General features: G+C 65.6%; 2 long non-coding RNA genes across 2 annotated transcripts in view; both read left to right on the forward strand.

Annotated features, from left to right (window-relative positions):
* Positions 1–216: 216 nt before the first annotated feature.
* Positions 217–1,837, forward strand: LOC119467836. Its single transcript, XR_005196461.1, has 3 exons — positions 217–401; positions 1,117–1,292; positions 1,591–1,837. It is a non-coding gene; the product is annotated as an uncharacterized LOC119467836 (long non-coding RNA).
* Positions 1,838–6,782: 4,945 nt separating this feature from the next.
* The window catches only part of LOC108287150, a 2,480-nt gene continuing 995 nt past the window's right edge, over positions 6,783–8,267 (forward strand). Inside the window, exon 1 of the long non-coding RNA XR_005196460.1 lies at positions 6,783–7,602. This is a non-coding gene — a long non-coding RNA (uncharacterized LOC108287150). The remainder of the gene's footprint in view (positions 7,603–8,267) is intronic.

An 8,267-nucleotide genomic window follows, 5' to 3' on the forward strand; every position in this document is an offset into this window, starting at 1 on the left:
AGTCTCCCCGGGATAAGGCGAGGGTGTCAGGGGCCTGGGTCCCCACTTGTGACCCCACCAGGTTGCTCCTGGGGAAGGCTGTGCAGCCCAGGAGACTGGCAGATCTCAGCCCGTCCCGGAGCTGCCCCGCCGCCTGGTGGCTGCTCAGCGCCCGCCCGCCCACCTGGCCCACGCTCCAGGGCCTCCGACCTCCAGCTCCCCGCCTGCGCCCGGGAACGCGCTGAGGGTAGCAGAAGTCAAGACGGCAGTCAGGAGGTGCTGTTCCCCGCAACCTCGGCTCCAGCGCTCGGGGCCGCTTCTCTCCCGGGTGCAGTCGGCTCTGCGCCGGGACCCTCAGCACGCCGTCCTCTGACGAGGCTCCCTCGGCCACAGTCCCCTCCCCTCCATCAGACGCGCTGCGGGTCCGGAGCCTCGGTTTCCCGAGCAGGGAAATGGGCGTGCTGTGCCCACGGGGGCAGGAAGGAGCAGGAGGCCCGCCCTCGGGGCCTGGAGGATTCGCGTGGCCTCCGCGGTCCAAGAGAACCCCTCTCCCCTCGCGGTCCCCGGGATTCAATTCCCCAGTCCCCCAGCCCCGGTCTAGAACTGGAGCCTCGCAGCTCCCCGCCCATCGGTCCAGAGTTCCCTGTCCCCTCCCCCCAGACCCGGAACCACCCGGTCCGCTCCGCGCCTCTCCGACCCTCGCCGGAGCATTCCTGCCCGCCCCGTCCCAACCTCCGCCCCCTGCCGGAGGCTCCCCGGCCCTTCCCGCCCAGCGGGGCAGGCTCGCGGCGGCGGCACCCACACCCACCCTCACGCCGCCGCGGGCTGCAGCGCGCCTGGGCCTGTCTGGGCCGCTGGCGGAGCGGCGGCGAGGCGGGCCTGGGGCGGGCCTGGGGCGGGCGGGGAGGCTGCGTCTGCGCGGCCCGCGGGGCCTGCGCCGAGGCTGGAGCGAGCCCAGGCAGGCCGGGGCGCTGGCGCGGGGCGAGCCGGCGGGGGCGGGAGAGCTGGCCCCGCGCTGGGGTTCCTGGGTCTCTGCACGCACGCGCGCTTCCCAGGCGCATCGCCCTCGGCCTCACCTCTGCCTCTTATTTGCAAAATCACCCCGAGGTGGGTGATGCTACTGTTCCCACTTTTCAGGTGCGAAAGTCCAGACACAACTGAAATTAGCATCCAGGCTCCACATGCCACCCGTCCTCACGCAGAGATTTGCACAGAAACAAGCGCCATTCCTGACCTTGGGGACGTCGCCGAGTCCGTCGGCAGGCAGGGCAGGGAGGTGCTGAGAATTATTCGAGTGCACGTGTCAGCACCCGGTGCCCCAGGGCTCCCCTCCCCATGGAGCCCTCCCTCAGCCCCCTCCCCGGAGAAATGGCTGGCTCTCTGGAAGGAGATCGAGAGGGGACCGGCTCCCGCCAGGGCCTCTCTTCTGGGAATGGGGAGGTGGGCGGAGGAGAGGGGTTCCTGGGCCACCAACCCCGTCCCAGGCCCTGGGAGCCGCCCCCCGCCCCTCGGGAATCTAGCTGTCTTCGCCAAACCACCCGCTGGCCGTGGCGGAGGGCTGGGGGCGGGGGCGAAGCCGAGCGCGCTGACACACGCGCCTGGAATTCCCAGGAGAGCCGGCCGAGGCCCTTGACCCCCTCCGCTCTGGGCCAGCCTCAACCAGCGGGGCCGAGGGGAGGACAGGCTCCCCCCAGGGAGGTGGGGCGCACACTCACCTCGTTCCTCCCGCTGGAGCCGGCCCTGTCCCTGTGCCTGCATCGCAACAGAAGTACCCTCTGTGCTCGGGACCCAGGCAGATGTGACCTCCCCTCACCCCACAACCACCAGAGACAGCCCAGGGCAGACCCTGCCCAGCTCCTTCCCCAGGGCCTTGAGCACATTACCAAATGCTCTGTGCTTCAATTCAGTTTCCCCATCTCGGCAAAGGGCACTAACGGCCATCTCAGAATGGTTCCTTGAGAGTCAAAGAGTCTGGAACAGTGTCTTGTAAATGTTGTTACAATTGCCTGGAAGGTAAACTGAGAGCCAGAGACTCTGACACCATAGAGCCACCCGCTCCCCACTCCGTTCCCCCGCCCCCACTGCTCCTCACACAGTGTCCCCCAGCATCATGCCCTGGGTTTCGGAGGTGCAGAGGGTGCCCAGCTAGGAGCTTGGGGAGGCTCACACATTCACACTGGTGTGAGGGGCGTGCATGTCACGTCCAGCAGTGTGCTGTGTGCCCCTCCACGTGCGAAGGTATGTGCCTGTGCATGAGTGCTGGTGTGAACACGTGTGTGCCCTGTGCTCATGCAGGGTGCAGTGTGTGTGTGTGCTGGCATTGGGGTGTGCTGGGCATACTGTGGCCAATCCACTCCTCGGGTGTGGTGTTGTGTAAACAGTGGAGGTCTCAGATGCCAGCCCTGGGGGGACACTGGGCCCCCTCCCTCAGGTTTGGCTGGCCCAGCTTGTCCCCTCTCTGATCAGCCCTTGCCAAGGAGTGCTTTGCCATCTGGGGGCTAGAGGGAGTGTGGCAGGCTCAGCGCCCTGCAAGGGCAGGCCTGTGCCCTGACAGCAGATGGTCCCCGGCTCACCCTTCAGGCCAAGAAGTCCCCCAGCTCAGGTGACAGCAGAGCCCGAGAAGGGGGGCTAGCCACATCAGCCATCCCCAGGGATCCCCCAACCCCTGATGGCGCTGGGCACTCAGGATGGGGCACTCTGCAGGAGCCCTAAGAACTGATAGTCCAGGGAGGTGGGGTCCTGTGTGCAGACACACTGCAGGGCCAGGGGACACTTGCTGCAGAACCAAGAATCCCAGGGTGCATGGAGCTCCCTGCCCAGGTTGCTGGTGAGTAGGCCCGGCTGCCCCTCCCTGATCAGGCTTAAGCCTGCTTCTCAGAACCCCCACACACAACCCACTGCCCTCACAGCAGGGTAGCAGACGGAGCGGGGGGCCACAAACTGATGAACTGAGACCTGTCTTTTCACTCTGTGCCCAGAGACCAGGCAGATGGCTTCCCACCCGGACCCAGAGCCCAAAGGGGTCCCATGGGCTGGCCCACCCCACCACATCTCCGTATGACCTCCACCCTGCATGGCTTCTGCAGGCTGGGGATGCCCCTCTCCTGATGTGGGGGGCTGGGGTGGGTGAGCCAGGGCCCCCACCCACCCCTAGCCTTGTCCCTTCTGCCCCAGGTTCCTCAGCACCTGCCTGTCACAGCCTGCGGACTGACAAGGAGCCCATCCTGTGGGAGGCCAGCTGGTGGCCAGGATGGAAGCTCCTCATTCATTCATTCACTTCTCCAGCAAACAATCCCTGTGGCTACCCCGTGCCAGACCTGGCCTGATGCCTGGATGTGTGCGACAGGAATGATCAGGGTCAAGTAGTGTGGGCCTCTGAGGGTCATGGAGAGGGCAGGGTGGCCTCTAGAAGCACCCAGGGTGCAGGTCTGAAGAGGGATGGGCTCAGCTGGCCATGGCTGTCACCAACACACGGACATCTTGGGACTGGCCTCCGCTTCCCCCAGCCTGGCTGCCCACAGTCCCCACCCCAGCAGTGGGCAGTGGGTGGTCACCTGCCCTAGGCCTGCTTCCCCTGCCGCCATCCTCCAGGGGACGGTGTCCCGGGGCTCTGATGGCCTTCAACTGCCACAGGATCCCTCCCAAGGTCCTGACGTGCAGCCTCCCCTGCAGCCTCCTGGTGGGACCAGTGTCCTCCCCAGGCCCTTCATGCATGGACCAGTCCCCAGGGACACTGCTCCAAGCCAGCAGCCTGTGGCCCTCCCAGCGCCTGCTCCCAGGCTTGTCCTCTCCCCGACCTTCCCCTTCTTCAGATCCTATCACCCAAGGGCAGAGACAGGCACCATCGCACCACCAGGGGGCGCCCTGCCTCAGGTGTGGGCTTAGGATGCAGCAGTGTTGCTTATCTGGGAGGCCAGGGGCTGGGGACAGAAGAGGCTAACCGACCCCTGGCCGGCACCTTCTGGGCTTCAGGACAACTCGATCAGGTGGTCCCTGTGAGTCCACTCCCCAGATATGGAAACAGGCCAGAGAGCGGGATGCCACCAGCCCTGGCTCTTGGAAGTGGGAGGTCTGGGTCTCCAAGATGTCACCAAGCCCACCAACATGCTGGGTGGCTTTGGGAAAGTCATCTGACCTCTCTGAGCCTCCATTTCCCCACCTGTAGAGTGGGGGTGGGAAGGCATCATTGCTGGAGCTGAGCAGGGGACTACAAAACAGAGCTTAGTAGCCCTGTCTCCAGCAGGCACCTGGCTGGTCTCCAGCCCCTGGGAGCAGGGAGCCACCCCACCCAGCACGGGCACCTAAAGGCTGCTGTCTCCACCAGCAGGTGACCCTGCACCCATCGGTGGGGTCCACAAGGCCAACTCAGCCCTGCTCCAGCCAGCTGGGGACAAACCCTTCTGGGGAGGGTTTGGGCTGTGGCCGGGATGGGGAAGCTGCCTTTCTGCTTTCTGCTGTGTGTGTGAGCACATCTGTGTGTGCCAGGGCCTGGGCCCGGTGTGACCCCTAGCAGGGATGCCCCAGTTGTCAGACTCTCCTTCTTGTGGCCCCTGCTGTCCCCAGATGGAGGCAGAGTCCCCCAGCTCAGAGTGCCCTGGGGGTCGGGCATGCCCACTGCTTTGAGCCACAGAGACCCAGGCCCCAACCTCCTCAGGACCCCAGGGCCTCCTGGGCCATCAGGGTGGAACCCCCCCTCCTGGCAAGGTGGAACCCTGTTTGGCAGCTGAGGCCCTGGTGCCTGAGGCCATCAAGCGAGGTCAGAAGGGGCAAAGGCCACGGCTCAGCTGGGAGGAGGGTGCTGCCCGCTCTGTTCAGGCAGTGGGCCAGGTGCCAGCAGCACCACGTTCCCACGCTCTGTGGTGCCAATCTTGGCACCCCAGCCCTGCCCCACCCTTGCCTTGCGGGGACCAGGGCACCCGGAATGTGGCTGTGGATTCCGTCCCCTGGGGCCACGGATTCCTGTCTCAGTGGGCGAGGGCGGAGGACGGCTTTCCACCCTTTGATCCTTGCCAGCTCAGTGAGCCAGGCCACGCCCAGGCCCCCGCCAGCCAGGCCACAGAGGAGACCAGGAGGCAGGCCCAGGCAAGACAGGACTGACTCCCCCAGCTCGGGAACCCTAGCTCCCAGGGCCTGGGCCTTCTCCCCAGGTGCCCCAGAAGCTCCTGCTTCACTTGCTATCTGGGTCCAGGGCCTGGTGCCCAGGCTAATCGGGCAGAGAAGACCAGCACTGGGCAGTGACCCATTCCCCACCTTCAGCATGAGATGGCCACAGCAGCCCCTTCCCTCACCTCCCCAGTCTGCCCCAGGGCACAGAGTCCCAGCTCCTCTCTGCCAGTCTCACCTCACCCGCTCGCCCTCCTGCCCTAGCACCCCCCATTCTGCAGCCACAACTGCCCCACTCGGAGACTCCTCCAAGGTTCCTGGTACTGGTCAGGACATCAGCCTGCTCGGCATCAGGACAGACCCCAGAATGTCCTGGGCTTCTGACCACAAAGGAGCCAGCACAGGCTGCATGCTGGCCCAAAGCTCAGAACTCAACCCTAACGCGCTTGCCTCCTGCTCCCCCAGCCACTGGAGCCACTGACAGCTGCACACCTCCGTGGGTCCCCAACCCGTATTCAAGCACCACTGAGCACCCCAACCAGTGGACAAGGGGATGAGGGCTCGCACAGGAAACAGGGGCACCCTCTGAGTCTGGGAGACGGGAGGGGAGTCTCAAAATCCCACGTGGGAGGGGCCCAGCGCCAGGTGTCCAGAGAAAGGAGAGGCCCACAGAGGGGTCTCGCCTGGGCTCCTGAGAGGCAGGAGGATGGCCCCCCTCTGCCAGCCATCCTGATCTGCTAAGTGGAAATTACAGTCATTAGCGGCCCCTCCCTGCTGTCCGGTAGGCTTGGGACTTGCCCCATCCCCTCTGCCACATGTGGCCCAGGGAGAAGGTGCTAAAGGTGGGCGCGCCCTGCAGGGTGAGGCAAAGCCACGGAGTCACCTGGCGTGCAGGGAGCCCTGGAGGGTGGGATCCCTGGGACCCAGCCCTGCGCTCCTACCCACTTGACCCGGCGGGCACCCTCCTTCCTGGTGGGTCCTTACTCCCAGCCTCGCCATGAGATTGCCAGGGCTTAGGGGGGGCTTTCCAATGGGGCGCCTTCTTATGCAGACATAGGAGAGGGGAGTGGCCAGGTTGGGTCCTCAAGGTGCCCAGACTGGGGGGCGTGTAGATGAGGAGGCACGTGCACACTGGGGCTGCCGCGCTCCCTGGAGGAGGGGGCCCGGGAGCTCCCTGGATCCAAGAGTGGATTCCGGAGCAGAGCCTCCGCGGGTGGAGAAAGCGAGTATGGCGGGGGCTACGGGGGTCCTAGTCCTGGCACGCGGCTGCGCACCCCCGCTCCCCTGCACCGCGGGCGGGGCTGGGGCCGGAAACGCGCGCGGCGGCGGCGGCGGATTCCTGCGCGGTGGGACAAGCCCGCGCCTGCGCGCCGCCCGGACAGGGCACGTCGCCCGCGCGGGGGGTGGCAGGCCTGGGAGGAGGGGACCCTGACCCCCCTCACCGCCTGCCGGGGCGGGCCGCGGGGCTGGACGGGGGCGGCGCGGGGCGGGGGGCGGCAGAAGGCGCCTTTGTGTGCCGCGTCCCCGAGCGTGTCGCGGCGGGCCCGGCACCGGCCGCGCTCCAGCGCCCGCCCCCGACCCCGCGCATACCTGGCGAGGCCGCGAGGGGGTTCAGCGGGCCGAGCCCCGCCTGGGCTGCGCCGCCGCAGGCGGGAGGGGCTGAGGACCCTCTCGGGAGGCCCCTCCGACGGCTGTAACCCCGGGGCCGTGCCCCCCTCCTGACCACCGTAGGCATGGACCCCCAGCACGCTGCGGGTGGGACCGGCAGGGACCCTGGAGGGTGGCTTGGCTGGCCTGTGGTTGGGAGTGAAGTCCCGGGGTTTGGTCCCCTGAGGGGTTGGTTGGACGTCCCAGAGCAGGTGGCGGCCACCGCGATGACCACAGCGAGTGGCCGATCGGGGTCCCTGCTGAGCCCGGGAGAGCTGTCGCGGAGGGTCCAGTCTAAGCTCCGGGAGCGAGGGGGGAGGGCAGAGCCGCAGAAGTGTGGGCGACCTGCGTGGTCCGAGAGGCCCCAAGTTTCCCGGCAGGGCGGGGACGGCTGGGGCGGGGCCAGAGCAGAAGCCACGTGGAGAGGGCCTGGGAGGGTGCGCTAGGAGCCTTGCCTCAGAGTCTGCCTCCAACCCTCTCTCCAACCCCCACCCCATTCATTCCTGTAACAAATCCCTCCCGGGAGCTGGCACAGCAGTGCGCAGGGACACACGAGATACTCACTCTCCGTGCCGTCCAGGAGCTTGGACTCAGCCGGGACTCTGCAGGGGTCAGCAGGAGCAGGGCCGAGGGCCCTGGTGGGAAAGTCTTCCCACTAGGGAAGCCTGGGCCCCTGGGATCAGGTGGAGGGCTGGCTGGGCTGCCAGTTGTTTCCTCTCAGCCTGGAGCAAGGCCACCACTTCCAGCGCCTGGCCTCCTCACTCCCGAAAGCTCAGCTCAACCTACACGTGCCGACCCTCTGTCCCCAGGGCCCAGGCTGGACACTGGTCAGAACAGTGCTCCCAGAGGGAGCCAGTAACAGAAGGAGCTAGGGTGAGAGCATGAGGGTGGGGAGGGGCAGAGAGGAGAGAGGGCAGGAGGTGCTCAGGGCAGGAGTGTCTGGAGTGGGTCTGGTCCAGAACAGGAAGGGCATTTCAGGCAGAGGGGACAAAGAAGCCAAGGTACACCAGGGAGAAACACCTGCTGTGTTCCCCCGCAGTGGAGGTGCAAACCTCAGGATGGAAGATGAGGCTGGAGGAAGAGTCCTGGGCTGGAGCATGGCCAGGAGGGCAGTGGGGAGCCATGGGGATGTTTGAGCAGGGGAGTGACTGGGCCAGGTTTGAGTTTTGGAAGGATCACATCTTAAGCCATTAAACAGATTTCTAGGATTTTCGGTTCCTTCATTTATTTACTTATTTACTTTGAGACAGACTCTCACTCTGTCACCCTGGCTGGAGTACAGTGGTGCGATCTCTGCTCACTGCAATCACTTGAGGCCAAGTGATTCTCATGCCTTATCCTCCCAAGTAGCTAGGATTACAGGTGTGCACCACCATGCCCAGCTAATTTTTTAATTTTTAGTAGAGACAGGGTTTTGCCATGTTGGCCAGGGTAGTCTTGAACTCCTGGCCTCGTGATCCACCCATCTTGCCATCCTGAAGTGCTGGGATTACAGGTGTGAGCCATTGTGCCCAGCGAATTTTGGATACTTCTTCTTT

This window comes from Cebus imitator, unplaced genomic scaffold (assembly GCF_001604975.1).
Source record: "Cebus imitator isolate Cc_AM_T3 unplaced genomic scaffold, Cebus_imitator-1.0 Scaffold338, whole genome shotgun sequence".
In the NCBI taxonomy this organism is placed as follows: domain Eukaryota; kingdom Metazoa; phylum Chordata; class Mammalia; order Primates; family Cebidae; genus Cebus; species Cebus imitator.